We start from the raw sequence: 19,923 nt of genomic DNA on the forward strand, positions 1-19,923 counted from the left end.
ATAGCTGCGCTTTTTGTGGTGGCAACAAATTGGAAAAGGAGGGTATGTCCTTCAATTGGGGAATGGCTGAACAAACTGTGGTATATGCGGGTGATGGAATACTATTGTGCTAAAAGGAATAATAAACTGGAGAAGTTCCAGGCGAACTGGAGAGACCTCCGGGAACTGATGCAGAGCGAAAGGAGCAGAGCCAGAAGAACTCTATACACAGAGACTGACATTCTGTGGTAAAATCGAATGTAATGGACCTCTGAACCAGCAGCAATGCAATGACCCAGGACAATTCTGAGGGATTTATGGTAAAGATGCTACCCACATTCAGAGGAGGGACTGCAGGAGAGGAAACATATAGGAAAAACAACTGCATGAACGCATGGGTCGGGGTGGACATGATTGAGGGTGTAGACTCGAAACTACCACACCAATGCAACTACCAACAATTTGGAAATTGGTCTTGATCAAGGACACATGACAAAACTAGTGGAAATGCGCATGGGTAGGGGGGGCGCGGGAAGGGGGGGGTTGAAGGGGAAAGGAGGAGCATGAATCATGTAACCATGTTAAAAATGAATATTAATAAATGTAAAAAAAAAATGAGCCACTTCATAGTGCGAAGAAGCACAACATTAACCTGCACAGTACCAACGAGCAGAAGGTCAAGGAGACCAAACAATCCTCGAGGGATTGATGAGATTCTGTGCCAAGACAGGGGACTTAGAACTTATTTTGTGGTTCAAGGAAACAGCTTTTTGCAAAATCAGACACAGGATTCCCTCCTGCCAGATCCACACTTCTACCAAGTACCTCACTTTGGCAGCTATTCTGGCTCCCCTCTCCCTGAGAGAAAAGGTAAAATCAGATCAGGGAATGCTATTTCCCATCTGCTTCAAAATCTAGTCCCTTTTTTGTCTTTCATAGTGTGCCAATTTTCTATAGTCCTGGCTGCTGATTGGGTAAGTGCATAATTACTACTACAGGCTTATGGGACATAAATCACTTTAATCAGGGCCTGTTATAGGTTTATTTTTCTTTCTTAGAATTTTAGACATAAGTCTTTATATTTTATATTTCATCTAGAAGTTATTTTTTCTCATTTTATTTGGATTTTTTGATTTTTTTTATTTGTTTTGACAATTGATTCATATCCCTCATAACTCAGTCATGTATCCAAGAATGATCCATGTGTTTGTCAGCACTCTCCTCAGGGGGGATTGTATTATCCTATAATGCAAAGTTTAAATTCTTTTGAAAGTAATTTTAGGATAAAAAACTTGCTACCTCCCCCAATGTATAAAGTGAACTGTAAAGTGTTTGGAGAAGGTGCCCTCTAATCTCAAATTTATTATAAGTTCCCCTTAGAAAGTGCAATATTGTATGTACTTCTAGTTGAAGATCTTTTAAGTTGGTTATGTGTACTGATTTCATTTGGAAACTAGGCATGTAAATCTGAGAGATTTCTACATGCTCTTTTTCCATTGGAATCATAGGGGGGATATTGTGAAATTAGAATTTTGTGCCCCAGGACTCCATTTCCCAGAATCCCACGTTAGTCCTCACATTAAGTCCTTATGTTTTGGAGATAAAGTTTCTGTATCCCCGCCTCTTCCCCTCTACACCAGCTATAGGTATCGGGGAAAACTTCTCTTCACTCAGGCTTTATTTTTGTCTTTTTATTTCCTTTACTTCAAGTGATTATTAATAAATCTTATAAAACATAATACTTGGAGTTATTAGATATTAATTTTAATCTTACAATGGGAAGACTTACATTGATTGTAGAGAAATAAACACAGCCAAGGAAACAATACACACAAACTACTAACAATGGAAATGGAAAGTACAACCACCATAAAATAACTCAACCTAAATGGTGTAAAATATGAAATAGAATTTGGGTCCAAGAAGTTATATGATGAAGAGACATGACTCTTTGTGTGACTCATCCCTTGCTTTATAGTGGTTGATATCAAAAATCACAGAATACTGAACATAATTAAATTTTTCAATGTATTGCCAACTTCGGTTTTTACTTCTCTTTCTCTTTATCATTATTTCTTTTATTTTTAAAAATATTTTATAAGGTTTTATTTATGGTTCTCTGAAGAAGAACGACTATAAAGGGAAAAGCAGGTGATTTAAAAGGAAAAATTCGAGGAGAAAAATAATTTAACAAGCACATATTTATACATTAGAAATTATGCTAGATGTTAAGGAAACAAAAGAAAACTCCAAAAGTTTTTTACCTCAAGTGGCATTCTAAAGTAAGAAGATATACAGCAAAGTCTACATCCAAAAATGGTATACCTAAAATAAATATTTTAAAGTTTTTTGGATAAGAACTTTGATGTTGTTGGTACATGGAATACTTCTACAAATTCGGATGTTTACTCCTTCAGCCTAAAAAGTCTTAAGGAATTGGCATGGGATATTGAGAGGTTAAATAATTTGCCTAAGATAATTATCTAGGTTGTGCCAAAGCTGTGACCTCAAACAAAGTCTTCCAAGCCTTGGCCAGATCTCTACCTACTAGAGCTCTACATTGTGTTCCCAAAGTATATGCAAAATATAAACTAGATAACATATGAAGAGAATCAAGAAAAGCCTCATGTAGTGGTAATGAGCTAAGCTTTGAAGATTCTAAATGAAGATTCTAGAAGGGAGAAAAAAGTGTACATCTCTAATTCATTGGCAAAGGTAAGTACTATGAGTATAGACTACTGCATATGCTGTCAAACATGTAAATTTGTTGGTTGATCTCTGGAACTATCCCCCTCACCTTTTTTTCTTTATTCTTTTTTTTTTTTTCAACCATTTCTTAGAATCTTAGAATCAATGCTAAGTATTGGTTCCAAGGAAGAAGAGAAGTAATGGCTAGACAATTGGGGTTAAATGATTTGCCCAGGGTCATATAGCTGGGAAATATCTACAATCAGATTTGAACCTAGGACCTCTGCTCTCCAGGTCTGGCTCTCTATCCCACTGAGTCATGTAGCTGCACAGAGTACATGTTTTTTTAAAAAGAGATAAAAGGAAGACAATGTCTATTAACCAGTATTGTACTAAGAATTTTATAAGTTTTATTTCACTCGATCCTTAAAACAATCCTGATATCTTGGTGCTTTTATTATCCGCATTTTATAGTTGAAGAAACAGGAAGAAGATAAGTGACCTGCCCAGGGTCATATTAACTGTGTTAATTAAATCATTAATTTAAGTCTGGATTTGAATTCAGATTTTCCAAACTCCATGCCCAGTGGTCTATGAACTTCATTGTATAGCTGCTTCCTTCCAGGATGGCTCTCAGGATAGAGGAGGGGAAACAACAAATGAAGGTGATGTAAAAAAAAAAATTGGGGGGAGGGGAGAGAAGGGGAGTTGTCAACAAAATTTTTAAATGACAAATCTTAAAATAATTTTTTAATTTCCCTTAAAAGATACAAATAGGGTCCACTCCTAGAAGCTATGAGTCACATTCCCAGCTTGCCCAAACCTTTTCCCAAAAAAAGAAAAGAAAAGAAAAGAAGAAGGTAGAGTAGTCCAAAGAGTGTGAGATCCACAAAGGATCAGTAAAGTACACTTCACACTGTTCACAGCAATGAACCAGCAGAGCAGGGACTGGCTGAGTTCACAAGACACCAAGGAAACCAAAAGCAGAGGAAGTGAAATCCAGTCATGCTACCTGCTAAAAGTGTGTACCTGGATCCCAAAGAAAGCCAAACATCCCAAGCATCGGACCAGACTCTATTGCAAACTTCAAAAAGTGATACCTCTACCCCAAGAGCAGAGCAGAATTTCAACATGAGGGAAAAGTAACAGACAAAAACAAATGAACAAAAAAATACACTAGAAAAATGAGCAAAGTCAAAGGGAAAACTTGGCATTAAAACGTCTCTTTTGTGATAGGGAAGATGAAATTACAAACTCAAAAGAGGACAATGGCAAACACTGAAACATATTCAAAACATATGAAACCTCAAAAGGATAGTGTGCGAAAGGGGGTCCAACCCCAAAGGTTCCCCTAGAAGAACTTAAAAAAAAGTTAAAGAACAACGGGCCAAATTGAAATGGAGGCTAAAAAATAAACTAAAGAAAACAATTCCTTATTGTATTAGATATTGTATATTGTAGCAGAATTGGCAAAAAAGAAAGTCAAGGAAAACACAAGGAAAAATAACTCTAAAAATGAGAATTAGTCAAACACAAGTTAATTACTCCATAAGATATCAAGAAACAATAAAAAAAATAAAATGAACAAAAAAAAATTTTAAATATGAAATATCTCAGCAGAAAAACAACAGATCTGAAAAAATAAATCAAGGAAAGGTAATTTGAAAATCATTTGAATACATGAAAGACATGATCAAAAAGGGCCTGGACACCATATTGGAAATCATCAGGGGAAACTTCCCTGATATTCTTGAACAAGAAAAGAAATTCAAAGAATCCTCTGATCATCTGCTGAAAGGCCAATTCTAAAATTCTCAAGACTCTTATAGCCTAATTCTAGAACTCCAGGGCAAGAAAAATATACCATAGAGAGAAGGAAGAAATTCGAATATCATGGAGCCCAGTCAAGATTACATAGGACCCAGAAGCTTCTACATTAAAAGACCAAAAATGCAGAATATGATATTCTGAAAGGCAAAGGATCTAGGATCACAACCAAGAATCACATACCCAGCAAAGGGAGCATAGTGCTCCAGGGGAAAAAACTGACAATGAAATGGATATTCTTGACCAAAACAAAAAAAAGGGGGGGAGGAGGGGGGAAGAGACAAAATTAGATAAGCAAATTCAACAATCAAGAGAAGCATAAAAAGGCAAACAAAAGTGAACCCTTAAGGGATTCAATAAGGTTAAACTGTTTATATTTCTACAAAGGAAGGTGATAATTAAGATACCTCTGATAATGTGAGATACTTAATTCACTTAAAGTACTCAAGATGCTTAAGGTACTTAAGAATTTTATCACTATTAGGGCAGTAAGAAGAACTACACTTATATAGAAGAAAAGGAGTAAGCCCAATAGGACAGGATGATATTCCAAAAAGAAAAATTAAGAGGAACACAATGGGGAAAAAGACAAAGAGAGATAAAGGGAGCAAATGATATCACAAGAAGCAGCACTTAAAAGTCAACAAAGCAGATAAGATGTGAGAAATTGATAGCAGACAATGCTTGAACCTTACACTCAATGAAATTAGCTTCAAGCAGGAATGATATCCACACTCATTCAGTCATATAAATCTATCTTACCCTACAGAAAAGTAGGAGGGGAGGAAGAATGAGAAAAGAAGGGGAAAGACAAAAGGAAGAGTGCATTAGGAGAGAGGATGGTCAGAAGTAAAATATTTAATAGGAAAAAGCTGAAAGAAAGTGAAATGGGGGAAAGAATATTGGGAAATGCATAATTAGTAATCATAGCTTTCAATATGAATGCAATGAACTGAACCATAAAATGTAAAAGGATAGCAGAGTGGATTAAAAACCAGAATCCCACAATATGCTACCTACAAGAAACATATCTAATGAAGGGAGACAGAAGAGTAAAAGGCTAGAACAGAATCTACTATGCCTCTGCTAAAATTTAAAAAAAGCAGGTTAGCAATCATGATCTCAGACAAAGCAAAAGTTAAAACTGATCTAATCAAAAGAGCTAAGGAAAGTACATCTTGATAAAAGATACCAGACAATGAAGCAATTACCTACACTAAACATTTATGCACCAAATGACATAGTATCTAAATTTATAAAAGTGAAGTTACACAAGTTACAGGAGGAATTAAGAAAATAAAACTTTATTAGTGGGAGAACTCAACATTCTCACAGAAATAGATAAATCCAACCAAACAATAAACAAGAAAGAAGTAAACATTTTTTTTAATTCAATAAGATAGACCTCTGGAGAACACTGAATGAGAACTGAAAGGAATATACATTCTCTCAGCATACATAGTACCATCATAAATACTGACTATATAAGAAAACATAAAAACCTAACAACCAAACGTAGAAAAGCAGAAATATTAAATGTATACTTTTCAGATTTATTGCAATTGGAATTCCATTCAATAAAAGGCAGCAGAAAAGACTAAAACTTAATTGGAAACTAAATAATCTTTTACTAAAGAATGTATGAGTCAAAAAAGAATCATACAAACAATAATTTCATTGAAGAGAACAACAATGAGAGAAAATACCAAAATTTATGGAATGCAATCAAAACAGTACTTGGGGGAAATTTGTAACTCTAAATGCTTACATCAATTTTTTCTAAATGCTTACACATTAAAAAACAGGCAGATCAGTGAATTGGGCATGAACTTAATAAAGCAGAAAAAGAATTAACAAAATTCCAAATTAAAACAATTGGAAATCTTGAAAATCAAAGGAGAGATTAATAAAATTGAAAGCAAACCACTGAACTAATAAATAAGACAGAGCTTATTTGATGGGGGGAAAATGATTAATTAATTAATTAGTTAATATGTTTAAAAGGCATATATTTTAGCCATTAAGGCTCAGAAAGAAAACATTCTATTTCTTCTACACCATTCATTCTTCTTCATTCATTGAACCAATATATATTACTTTCTACATAAGATTTTACCTCAAGAAACTTTTGCATTTTACTTAAATATTAATTGTCCCAGGGCAGGTAGATAGCTCAGTGAAAACAGTGCCAGGCCTGGAGTCAGGAGGACCTGGGTTCAAATTTGACCTCAGACACTTCTTAGCTGTGACCCTGGAAAGTCACTTAAACCCAATTGCCTGGCCCTTACTGCTCTTCTGTATTAGAACAGATCAGTTCTAAGACAGACGGTAAGGGTTAAAAAAAAGAAATTATAATCCACCAAATAGAATGCATTCATTATCCTAGAACAGTGATGGGCAAACTTTTTAAAGAGGGGGCCAAAGGAAAGGAAATGCTCATCTGTCACTCTGTTTCGAAGGCAACTCTTTCAAAGTTTCATTGTATTGTATCCTACTACTCAGTGTATTTGTCAGATTAGCAATAAAGTCAGTCAGACTATTACCTTTCTTATCTTATAGTACAAAATTAGATTAATTTAGAATTATGCTTTACATTTGCGGTCAGATAGCACAGTAGATTAGCCAGGTCTACAAGCAAAATAACTCATCTTCCAGAGTTCAAATATGGCTTTAGACATTAAACAGCTGAGTGAACCTGGGAAAGTCACTTAATCCCTGTTTCACTCAGTTTCCTCATCTATAAAATGAACTGGAAATGGAAATGAAAAACTGCTCCAGTATCTTTACCAAGGTACCATAAAGAGATCTAAAAACACAAACTAAAACAAGTGAACAACAACACACTTTATATACAGGTAATTTTTTCAGAACTAATGAAATTTTCTATATTGATATTTTAAACACTAAAAAACACTATTCATCAAAATTCTACCCATTATTCAAAGCTGAGTTCAAGTTCAACCATAAAACATTCAAAGCCTGTAATCATTTCAGACTTCTCTAACCTTCCTTTCCAATTCATACTGCCTAAATATCCATCTATTATGTAAAACACTTATTTTATAATCAATTACATACTATCTTTTCATAAGCTTGATACTGTTGTGCCATTATTAGCACGTAATGCCTAACTTTCTAACTATAAGTTCTTTGATGGATTAAGATTATGTTTTATGCTTTTTTTTAAAACAAACATTGGAGTATTACACTTATAGGATACTCTCTCTGTGTGAGAACAACCTAGGAATTAATAGCTAAGTCCTAGGGAGTTATTTCAGTCAACAAAGGTTAAGTGACTTAACCACTGTCATGTACTATTAAATATTTAAGGAGCAGGATTTGTACCCAAGTCTTTCTGACTTCAAGACATCATCATACTATGCTACTTCTATGATGGTCATCTAAAATTTAGTGAATATTTGCTGAGTAAATGAACCAACAAGGTAACAGTGGCTACTCAATAAATAGTCGTTCATTAATCAGCCATTTTTTTGGGTAGCCATGCCAAGTATTATCAATGATGACAGATTGAAATGAAAATTAATTAAAAGACTAAAGGGAAAAATATGAACCTAAATTTTATTTTATGAATAATGCAATAATGCAGAAATAAAACAAAATCCAATATTAAAATTATATTTTAACCATTAATCTGACAGGTTTAATAATAGATTTGGAAAAGATAGGTGGAGTACACCAGTAAAATGCTACCTAATAGAGTAACTGCTAATATTTAAAATCATACTTGAAAGTTTATTAAATCTTTTTAAATCAAAGTTCATTTTCTCTATAACACTGTACTCACATTTAACATGTCTTAAGCTCTCCTATCTGTCCTTTTTAAATGGACATTGAGGAGTATCTAGTTCTATTTTCCAGTCAGACAGAGGCAGGCACCACCAAAGAGGTGCGAGTACCAGAACAGATTGGATCTTGTAAGATGATGAGATTCCCAAAGATAAGCTTACTGGGAACATGGTAAAACAGTCTAAGAAGTCCAAAATGAGTGTAACCAGTTGAGAAATAAAGATATGTCAAGAGTTGCTCCTTTTTAGGCATAACTTCTCCATAGCAAAAACCAAAGACAACTCAAAAAGAGTCTCTCTAACCTCATAGTCTCCAAACCCAATGGTAAGGTTTTCATTTTCCTTCCATGTGGTAGTAATCTCAAATAGTTTGAACTGTCCTCCAACTTCTTCCTCCTTATTCAAGAGATAAATACAGATTGAAAAAGCTTCTGCCCAGAGGTTAAATTTACTTAAGGGCCAATCCTCAACAGCAGAGAGGTCAAAAAAGGCACACAAATACACAAAAATTAAACTAAGAAAGGAAACTTGTGACAACATTCCTGGCAAATGTAATGACTGTCCAATACACAGTATATAGACAGAAAAAAACTCAATATGGAATAGATAATGATTTCCAATGAAGATTTCTACGTTATTCCACTGGGTTTAATTCTTCTACTGTTAGTTTGTAAGGGAAAGAGAAAACATATACAATTCCACATATGTAACAAACAAGGGATTTCTTTTGCCCTGGACTGCTGAACTTGCCCAGTGAATTATCTAATATCTGCTGGTTGGCCTGTTAAGTGATCAATATAATTTATGCCATTCTGCTCCTAATCATCTACCCTAAAGGAATATTTTCCCAACTACTTATTTACCTCTGCAACCTTAACAATTCACTAAATACCACAGTGCCTCAATTTATTCATTTGTAAAATGAGGTAAATAGATTTTTACAAATTTTAAATCTTTTGTAATCTTGTCACAAAAGTTTAGAATGACAAATTATATCTTAATTTTGGGGTTTGAAAGGTAAAATCATAAGATTTTAGTTCAAAATATAAATTATACAAAAATACGAATTTGGAAAAGATCAGGTAATTTTAATTGGTTATGTCAAAATGAGCTAATAATATAGCTATTTAAAAAAGCTAATAAAATCTCAGAAATGCATTAACAGTAATTTTGAAAAGCTGATTCATTTCAATCATTCTGAAAAAGCAATTAAAAATGACACCAAAAAAGTCAATAAACTTTGACCCAATATTACCAATACTAGGCTCATACCCCAAATAGATGAAAAGGAAAAGGAAAAAGACCAATAAATACAAAAAATTTATAGTAACTCTTTTTGTTGGGGCAAAAAATTTGGAAACTATCGAGTTTCCTATCAATTAAAGAATGACAGAACAAATTATGGTATATAAATTTATTTCTTATTAATTAATTTATTTAAAATATTTTTCCATGGTTACATGATTCATGTTCTTTCCCTCCCCCCTCTTCCCTTCACCCTCCCAGAGCTAATGAGAAATCCCACTGGGATATACATGTATCACTATTCAAAACCTATTTCCATGTTATTAATATTTGCAATAGTCATCATTTAAAGTCCAAATCACCAATCACATATATGTTATATGAATTTAATAGAATACTATTATGTCTAATAAATGACAAAAGGAATACTTTAAAAGAAAATTTGAAACTTATATAAATGATGCCAAGTAAAGTGAATAAAACCAGGAAAACAATTTAAAAGATAACAACTATGAAAGACTTAAGATCACTAATCAACATAAAGCTAGTCATGATTCCAGAGGTCAGTTGATGAACATGCTATCTACCACTTCACAGACGTTACAGACTAAGGATGAAGAATGAAACATTTTTACACACAACCAATATTGGAATTAGCATTGTTCAACTACACATACTCAAAACAAAGAGTGTTGTAGATTTGGGGGAAGAGGGGTCCCTTCAATGGGGGAGAGAGAAAAATAATTGCTTTTAAAATAAGATCAGGGGTGTAAGAGGGAGATTTTAGGTATTATACAGATATCTATTTAAGGTATGGCCGCCAGGAATCAATAATTCAGATTGATTCCATAATTAAAATAGACCCAAATTAGGATCAGGTTTAAGGTAGTTTATTTACAATTAGGAAGGGTAGAAGGTAGGGAAATAGAGAGAGGGAGAGGCTAGTCCAGGCCTGCAGAGGCCCGGATGGAGAGAGAGGGTTAAAAGGCTAATTAAACTAGATTACACCCCACAAGGCCTCAGCAATCAGAGAGGCAAGAGGCCTACTTAAGGTAGAGAGTCTGGAAAATCCCAAGGTAGGCCAAGGAAGTCAGCCTAACTTACCCATGTGACCATTCAGAGTGGAAGCAGCCTAAGGACTCAGATCCTTCAGCCAAGTTCAAAGTTCAAGTTCAAAGCGGAAACTGCCCCAACAGGAAGTAACCAACATACTTGAGGAGATAGTTATTATAACTCCCAAACAATGATGGAAAAATCTATTAGAACTGGTAAGAGGTTTTTGACTGTATAGCTTGTTATCCAGTACTCATATTGTATTTCCTAATTTATTTAAGGTTCCATTTTTTACTGTATCAAAACAATGCTGTTATATATACCATCTATGAACATCTTATAGGAGCACATGTCTTTTAAGTTTTATTCTATCTTGGTAATTGTATTAAACCTTGGAGGTTTTGATGCCTTGAGATTTAAATTGTAATTTATGAGAGGTCTTTTAAATTTTACTTTAGATCCTAGTCCTTTCTGTATAAATGATAAGGTTTTTATGTATTTAAAGAATTGTTGTCTTAAAGGATAAGCTTTTATATATTTTATTATAAAAAAATTGTTGCCTTAAATGGGTAGAAGAAGTATGAAAATTTCCTACCCGGGATTTTTTTTAAAACAGGAAGCCAAGAGTGCTCCTGTATACTTCTATCAGAAGGATCTAGAATTCCTGAGGATAATTTAGACCAGAAGGTTTTTTTAATATAAGATTTTGCTATGGAGGCAGTAACAGAAGTTTGTTAAGAAAATATCTTAGCCAAGGTTTAAAATTTGTAACAAGTATATGATTTTTAAACATCATTATTTACTGTTTTAAAATGTGTTATTAGAAATTATGGTACTCTAGTTGAATGTGCATTGTGAATCTGCTATTTTTGTAAACCCTTCACTAGTTCTAAGCTTTTTATTTTTTTTTTTGACGTATTATTATTCTTCCTTACATGTGCAATGCAATATTTGTTCTTTAAAATTTTTAGTTAGAGAAATTAATTTTTTTTCCTCATCTGGTACTAGAAGTACATATATAATCATTATTTATCCTTTTTTGATTTTATAGTGATATAAGCTTAATGCAAATATATATTTGCTATAATGATGCATACCTGAAGATCCTGAGACTATGGTAGCCTGCCAATTATTGGTAAATATCATGGGACTGTGATTTAATGCCTCTCTGTCTGATTCCAGGAGAAGTGCTAAGAGCCACAAAGTCATGGAAACTTGAATGAGAATCTGCATGGATTGCAGGAGTTCTATGCCAATACTGAAAGGCTTGAAACAGGGGTTTGAGTTTTTTTTTGGAGTTCCAGTCTTTTCTAACATTTTAGAGAACGAGGATCCCCTTTAACTTAGATTCCTAGGAAAGCACATAAGACTGGTTATTAATTGGCTCATTCCCTGAGAAGCTGAAGGCAAATCAGACCAGAGAGAGACGTTCCCCTTATTTCTCTTATATATAGAGAGAGAGAGAATGGCAATTTTCTATAGTCCTGACCCTGAATAGGTAATTGCAAACTGCTTAAATCACTTTAATTGGGCCTTGATTCAAAGGCCTGTTCCAAGTTTAATTTTCCTTAAAATTTTTTTGCGCATTTTACATTTCATTATTTTTTTTATTATTTCTTTTGCCAATTGATTTCATACAACCCCCATGACTCAGCCATGTATCCTTAGCTGACCTGAGGTACCCTTTTCAGGGGAGAAATGTGTTGTTTAGAATTTTCCTCAGGGGGATATGTGTTAAGTTTTTAAAACTCGATAATGTAAAAATATATGTATATTTAACTCTTTTAGGAGTAATTTCAAGGGGAAATGTATAATCTATAATGTAAAGTTTAAATTCTTTTGAGAGTAATTTCAGGATAAGGATTTTGCCATCTCCCCAGAATCTAGACAATGAACCTGTTTGGTGAAGGCACCATGAAGATGCCTGAAGACCCTTCACTGGACCATAAAGATCAAAATTGAACTTTGGGTGCAGTTGATTTGAACTATGGGGAATTGAGTGAGTTGAATGCATTTGTTTTGAATGTACACTCTTATAGCAATAGGGGACTGCCCCCAAATTGGCTTTTTGTCAATGCAGCTAGTTTTATCCATTTCTTTTATCCCCAAATTCCTGAAATTTAGAAGTTGACTAGGTTTACAGATCCAGCGAAGAAAAAAAGGACAACCCTTTTTTTTGCCGGATCTCAGGGGGAAATATGTGTTTGGAATTCAGGGAGGTCCCATTTAAAAGTATCTTACAAACTTCCTGTGGACATGTGGGGACTTTGAGACTACATTCCCCATGATCCAATGGGTTTCCAGTTTTTGGACGTGGGGACATCTCTGATGTCCCCAACGTATAGGGCAGCTTAAATTCGGCGGACGGCCTTGAGACGTCCTCTCTTTGCTACCTCAGTGGGCTCTCTGGCATGCGAGAGGAGGAAGATGGGTGGAGATAAAGAAGGGCGGCATTTTTAAGGATAGTCAGGCGCGGTCATATATATTTTACCAACATGGCCATGGCAATTAAAATATTAATTTCTCTTATAATATCAGCCTTTATCATTTTTAATCGTTACAGGGGGCAGCTGGGTAGCTCAGTGGATTGAAAGTCGGGCCTAGAGTTGGGAAGTCCTGGGTTCAAATATGGCCTCAGACACTTCCCAGCTGTATGACCCTGGGCAAGTCACTTGACCCCCATTGCCTACCCTTACCAGTCTTCTGCCTTGGAGCGAATACACAGTATTTAATTTTTAAAAAATTAAATTAAAAAAATAAAATAAGATCAAATTAAACTGAAAACTGAAAAAAGTAAAAAATAAAATAAAAATTGCAGGAGAATCCAAATCAAAAGATAATACCTTAGAGAGGTAAAGTCAACATGGTAGAAAATAAGCTCTCTTTTCTACCATCTTTTTTCAGGGGGTTGCATGGACTCACAAATTTCCCTCCAAACAACTTTAACACTTCAAAGCAAATTCTGGAGCAGCAGAACCTACAAAAGGATGTAATGAAAGAATTTTCCTACCCAAGACAATATAGAAGGTCAGCAGGAAAGATCTATCACATCAGAGTGAAGTGTTGAGCCTGGTCTAGCACTGATTCCCTGCAGCAGCCTCCAACTGGGAAAAGCAGTGGGAAAGCCGTGGGACAACCAAATCAGCAACAGCACCTTTCAGAGTTCTCAGTCCACAAACTTAGATAAGAGGGTTCAGAAAACTGGTGAAAAGGATAGGTCCCTTTCCTGGGACACTATGTTCAGGACTCTATTTTTTTGCCTACATACAGACGCAAATCATAGTCCAAAGAAGAGAATGACCACTAGCACAAGTGTGTGCAGGAACAGGAGAATCGAGCTGCTAGTCACAAATCCAGGGCAGAAAAAAATGCTTGTAAATTGCTCAAAGATCACAGCACAGGTAAGAAAATTTCTCAATATTAAGAAAATCCTAAAATTTTCCTTTTCTTTTAGACAGGCATAAAAGACCCCTCATATTAAATACATTCCTCACAAAACCTTTATTATCTCAAGTTCATTCTCTATTATATTCTCCAAAACAATTAACTCAAACCTTCTCTGCTCCTTAAGTCTTCAATTCAACCTTCTCACTATGAAATTCATTATTTATATAGACACTAACAGCTTTTCCTTTTCCTTTCTTCTCTATCTCAACATATTTATCTTTAACCACCTCTTCTTCTTTTGTCTCCTATCTCTGAAGAACCATTTTTCCTTAACTTTGTTCAATGCCCACATCAAATTTCTATCTTTTTAAAAGTTTTCTGGCTTAACTCCTCCTCCAATGGAGTTTGTACTTGTAGACAAAGTATATACACATGGTAGCAGCCAGCTGTTCTCTAATTTTTGTTTTCACATTACCAGTCTTGTTATTGTAACTCAACATTACCTTCAGGGTAGGAATTGTCTTAAGTAGGATATCCTGTGCTAAAAAATGGAGTCATATTCCAAAAGTTCATTTGTAAATCAATTGTTTAGAACTCAAAACGCATTTTCTCATAGAAAATTGTTTGCTGATTGCTTGGCCAGTTTAGGCCATAAAAGACTAATTAATCTAAAATGCTGCCCAAATATGAGACAGGAAATTCAATAACTAAAGATCTAGTAACAACCACACCAACTTACCTTAACAATTTTTATTGACCACGAAAGTATTAGGCATAAATATGCATGAAGGGAATGTAAATACATTCTGCTTATTTCTCTATTTCAAGTGCCAGAACTAGTCTTAAAGGTTATAAGTTTCAGTGTCTTGGGAGTCCACTCCTAAGTTATACTAAGTTATATAAGCTATACAGTTCAGGCAAGTGCCTCAACATTCAGTATCTGATCTTCTCCCAACAGGAGAAGGAAAGGGAAGTTTTCCTTGTGTTCTTTCCCTAGTCACAGCATCACAGGGTTGCAAGTTGAAATGGATCTTAAAGATCATTAAATCTAATGCTTATTTATTTTATTTGTTTGTTTAGATTCTAAATTTTAGAATATTTTTCCATGGTTACATAATTCACGTTATTCCCACCCCACTCCCTGAGCTGACGAGCAATTCCACTGGGTCTAACCCTTATTTAAAAGGTGAGGAAAAAAAGATAGGTTCAGAAAAATTAAATCACATCTGCCGAAAGTCACATTGGTAGTAACTATCAAAACTTGAGTTGGGCATAAATGAAAATTCTTATTCTAATGATCAGGCTCTGACTATGTGAATATATAAAGAAACAGAAATGTTATTATTGGCCATAAGCAAAACATCCTGACAAGTTTCAAAGTTTAGCTTTCGAAACACTTTACAACCTGGATATACTTCTGCATTCTGTTTATTTTGATCCAATAAAACTCATTTTCTCCTTATACATGATATTCCTTCTCCCAATATTATGTCTTCTAGCTGTACCTTCACACCTGGAATACAACCTCTATTCACCTCCACCCTCACAGAAGTCCTGCTTTCCCTCAAAATAGAGCCCAAGCAACACTTCTAGATGAAGCCTTTGTTGATATCTATGTACTAGTATTCTCCCTCTCTAATGACATTTATTTATAGTCTTTATTTCTATTATATAAAATTTTATGTACTTGTTTCTCCATTAAAATATAAATTCCTCTCAAGTAATAATTATTTAATTCATTGTGTTTGTATTTCCCACACCTAACACTATGCCTAGCATCCTTTAAAGAAAACACGTATATATATATAGAAATTAAGACTGAATAATATCATGATAATATGAGTCAAAAACAATCAAATATATGTTGAAGTAACTATGAGATTATAGCACACCTCTATCCCCAATATTTACCTATCAAGACGAATGTAAGATTTAAATACAAATAAGAAAAAATTCATAATTAGTGAAATATTCAATATTCATAGTAGCATTGTCATTATAATAAAAATATAATTTTAAACTGTGTTCAAAAAGCATCTCAAATGGTGAGATGTGTAGATCTCCCTTGGGCCTGCTTCTAAGAAAAAATAGGGCCAGAGGGAGAATTTCAGAAATTATTCAGTGAATAATTTACCAGTGATAGTTTTAAGTTCTCTCTTCATTCTTTCAACTTGGCCTGAGCTCTGGGGATGATATGGTACATGGAATTTGGGAGTTATCCCCCAAACAAGAATACATGATAAAACTGAATCGGTAAAATGACTTCCCCCATCCGAATCAATATGTGCAGGCAGGCCAAAATGAGGAACAATCTCTTTTAAGAGTACCATGGATGTGAACTGGAAAGAATTCCAGGAATTGATGCAGAGTAAAAGGAGCAGAGCCAAAAGGACATTGTACACAGAGATTGATACACTGTGGTAAAATCAAATGTAATGGACTTCTGTACTAGCAGCTATGCAATGACCCAGGACAATTCTGAGGGACTTATGGAAAAGAATACTACCTACATTCAGAGGAAGAACTACAGGAGTGGAAACATAGAAGAAAAACTACTGCTTGAACACATGGGTTGATGTGGACATGATTGGGGATGTAGACTCAAACCAACCACACCGATGCAACTATCAATAATATGGAAATAGGTCCTGATAGATGGCACATGTTAAAACCAGTGGAAACACGCGTCATCTATGGGGGAGGGGGTGAAAGGGGGATGAAGGGGAAAGTAAGAACATGAATCATGTAACCACGGAAAATTTTTCTAAAAATTTAAAAAAAAAAGAGTACCCTGGCAACAAAAGTCACTGTGGCTTAGGCAGTAGGAAATGCTTCCAAGCCATCTAGTCAGTTGATTCACTATGACTAGACAAAATTTATACTGCCTAGCCTTAGGCAAGTTATGTAATCTATTTGAAGATGTTCAAACGGTGTATAACCCAGAGGATGCCCACCAAATGCTTTGCCATGAAAGGTGTGTTGGTTAAACACTTGGCAGGTAGGGCAGGCTATACACACTTTAGAGGCTATAGTAGTTATACCAGGGGCTATCCATACTCTTTTAACAGAGTCAACAATGCCCTGGGTGCCAAAGTGACCATTTTTTGCACAAATTGGCAAATTTGTTAATAAAAACTTCTAGGGAACAAGGGTTTTCCTTCAGATGACACCCACACTCCATTAATCTGTTTTGCTTTAAATTTTTGCTTCCATTTCTCCACTTCCTTTTCGTTATAGGAAAGTGATAAATCTGATTCATTTTTTGTTGTCAAGGTTAAAATTAATTCAGGACCTTCTATGACTGCTAGCTTTGCACCAGTATCTGTCCAGTCATTTCCCCTAGAGACAGGGTCAGTACCACCTATATGGGCAGAGCAATGAACTTACGGCTAGGGCTTCAGGCAACTGGAGAAAACATGGCTTGCAAAATTTATCTACTCTCTATTCTTTTCTCCAAGACTTAAAAAAACTTTTTTGAGAATTCTATCCCTTCATGGTTGCCATAAATATAAGCTTAAAAATTAATATACAATAACTCCAAGGATTATATTTAATAAGATAAAAGAAAATAAAAAAGCTAGAGTAAAGAAGGAGTTAACCCAGCCATGGTCACGTGAGAAGAACATAAGGTGGAGAGCACAGGATGAAGAGCCCAAAAAGGCAGGGTTACAGCAAACTTATGTATAACATGTAAGGATGCTATGTAGACAAAGGGAAAAGGATTCTGGGAGATAAAGTCCAAAGGTTCAAGATTTCTAATTATACAACTGATTCACAAATTCCATGAAAACTGTCATGGCATTACTAAACAAAACAAAACAAAAAATTCATCTGAAAGAACAAAAAGGTCTAAAGTTTCAAGGGAAATAAAGGAACAAAGAAATTCCAATAATACCTAGCATGCATACATACACACACACACACACACACACACACATACATATATATACACACATACATACATACACACAGACACTCATTTTATCCAAATAATTCTGAAAAGGTAAATGCTATTATTATCCTCATTTCAAAGATGACAAAATTGAGGCAAACAGGTTAAACAATTTGCCCAAAGTCTGAGGACAGATCTGAATTCAGGTTTTTTGAGCGCCAAGTCCAGCATTCCATCTAGTTCATCACCACCACCACCACTTAGCTGTCTATTCTGGGTTTCCTGAGGGCCTAGTATGACTAGATCTCAAATTATGATATGAAGCAATTATCACAGAAACTATTCAGCATTATTTATAAAACAGCAAAGTAGATCAGACAAGTAGGACACATTGGCAATAAAATATGGCAATACCATGTTCATGAAACTACAAGAACCCAAACTATCTGAGGCAAGTAAAGGAAGATTAGAAGAGATAGAAGAAAAGCTAATTTTATGAAAACTACAGGAAAAATTTTCAAGTAGTTTGGCAGAAATTAGGTTTAGACTAGCACTGAACACAATATGCCATAATAAACTCCTAATGGATAGGTAAAGCAAAATTTGAAAAGATCAGACCACAATTGATTAGGAGAACAGAAAGGAATGATACAGGATTCAGTTGGACTGTTTTTCTTTTTTATAAATGGGGGTACAATAAAACAAATAACTTCCACAAATAATTGATGTAAAAGCAAAAAAAAAAATCAATAAAACTTATTTTTAAGAGGAAATAAAAATTGGCTCTTTGTATCAAAATAGCAATAGTATAGTTTTTCTAAGTTTATTTTTCCACAATTATATATAAACAATTTTTGACATTCATTGTTTGTTTTCTTTTTTAATTTTGAATCCCAATTTCTCTCCCTCCTCTCCTTTCCCCCTGAGACAGTAAACAATCTGAATCAGATTTTACACGAGACCATAAATGTTTGTGGTAGCAAAAAGAAACCGTGTCAAATCAATGAGAGAATGTATCAAGAAAATATGGTCTCTAAATACATTATTATTCTTCCATATAAAACTATAAATACAGAAAAGCTTAAGAACAATTACTTGTATTAATACAGAAATTACATTAAAGAAAACACTAAAAAATCAGAATTCAGAATACTGTGAAAACAAATTTAAATTTGAGAGGCCTTTTGTTGTTGATGATGAAATATACTCCCCTTCTCTAGATAAAGAGATGTGGGACCACTAATGCAAAATACTATTCAGACATGGTCAATGTGTTTATTGAAACATTTAGCGACTGTTCTTTGTTACAGGAAAGGACAAAGGGATAAAGTGACAATGATTTTAAAAAATGTTAATAGAAATATAGAATGATCAGTTAAGAACAAAATGCAGAGGACCACAATAAGAATCTGGGACACGAAAGTTACAGAAGTATTTTCAATAGTATGACATCATAAAGATGATTTTTTAATAAAGAGTAACCCAAAAAAAGTATACAAAACAAAATGAAGGGTGAGATAAGACCAAAGGCAAAGCAATCAATTAGGAAGTTTTTGCAATAATTTAGGCTTAAAGTGATAGGGCTTGAATACTGGAGGTGAGCTAGGTAAAAAGGAATCAACCGTTTCAAAAGAACAGATAAGATTTTGCAAATGACTGGATTGTGGGAGAAAAGAAAAGAACCCAAAAATGACTCCAATGTTTTATCCTGGAGTGGCTGAGAGAACAATGGAAAAATGAAGTCTCATAAAAATTCTGATTTTGCAGTAGTCAGGTCTATAATGCAGGTAGTATTCAAGATTCTCATTTATAAAAAGAAACTGAATTAACTTGACAGAAGAGGCACTAAAAAGTATTATCTTTTGATTCCAGCTTTAATGGAATTTAAATACCAATTCCATGCATATATAAATATAACTATATGCATATATACACATTAATATAGTTATATAATGGTTAAAAACTTCCCCAAAATGGGGCAGCTAGTGGCTCAGTGGATAGTCAGGCCTGGAGATGGGAGATCCAATTCAAATCTGACCTCACAGA

General features: G+C 34.4%; 1 protein-coding gene across 1 annotated transcript in view; it reads right to left on the reverse strand.

Moving 5' to 3' along the window:
• ADAM10 (ADAM metallopeptidase domain 10) overlaps nucleotides 1-19,923 on the reverse strand; it is a 138,837-nt gene that overhangs the window by 80,154 nt on the left and 38,760 nt on the right. The window lies entirely within an intron of this gene.

This window comes from Gracilinanus agilis, chromosome 2, assembly GCF_016433145.1.
Source record: "Gracilinanus agilis isolate LMUSP501 chromosome 2, AgileGrace, whole genome shotgun sequence".
Taxonomy (NCBI): Eukaryota; Metazoa; Chordata; class Mammalia; order Didelphimorphia; family Didelphidae; genus Gracilinanus; species Gracilinanus agilis.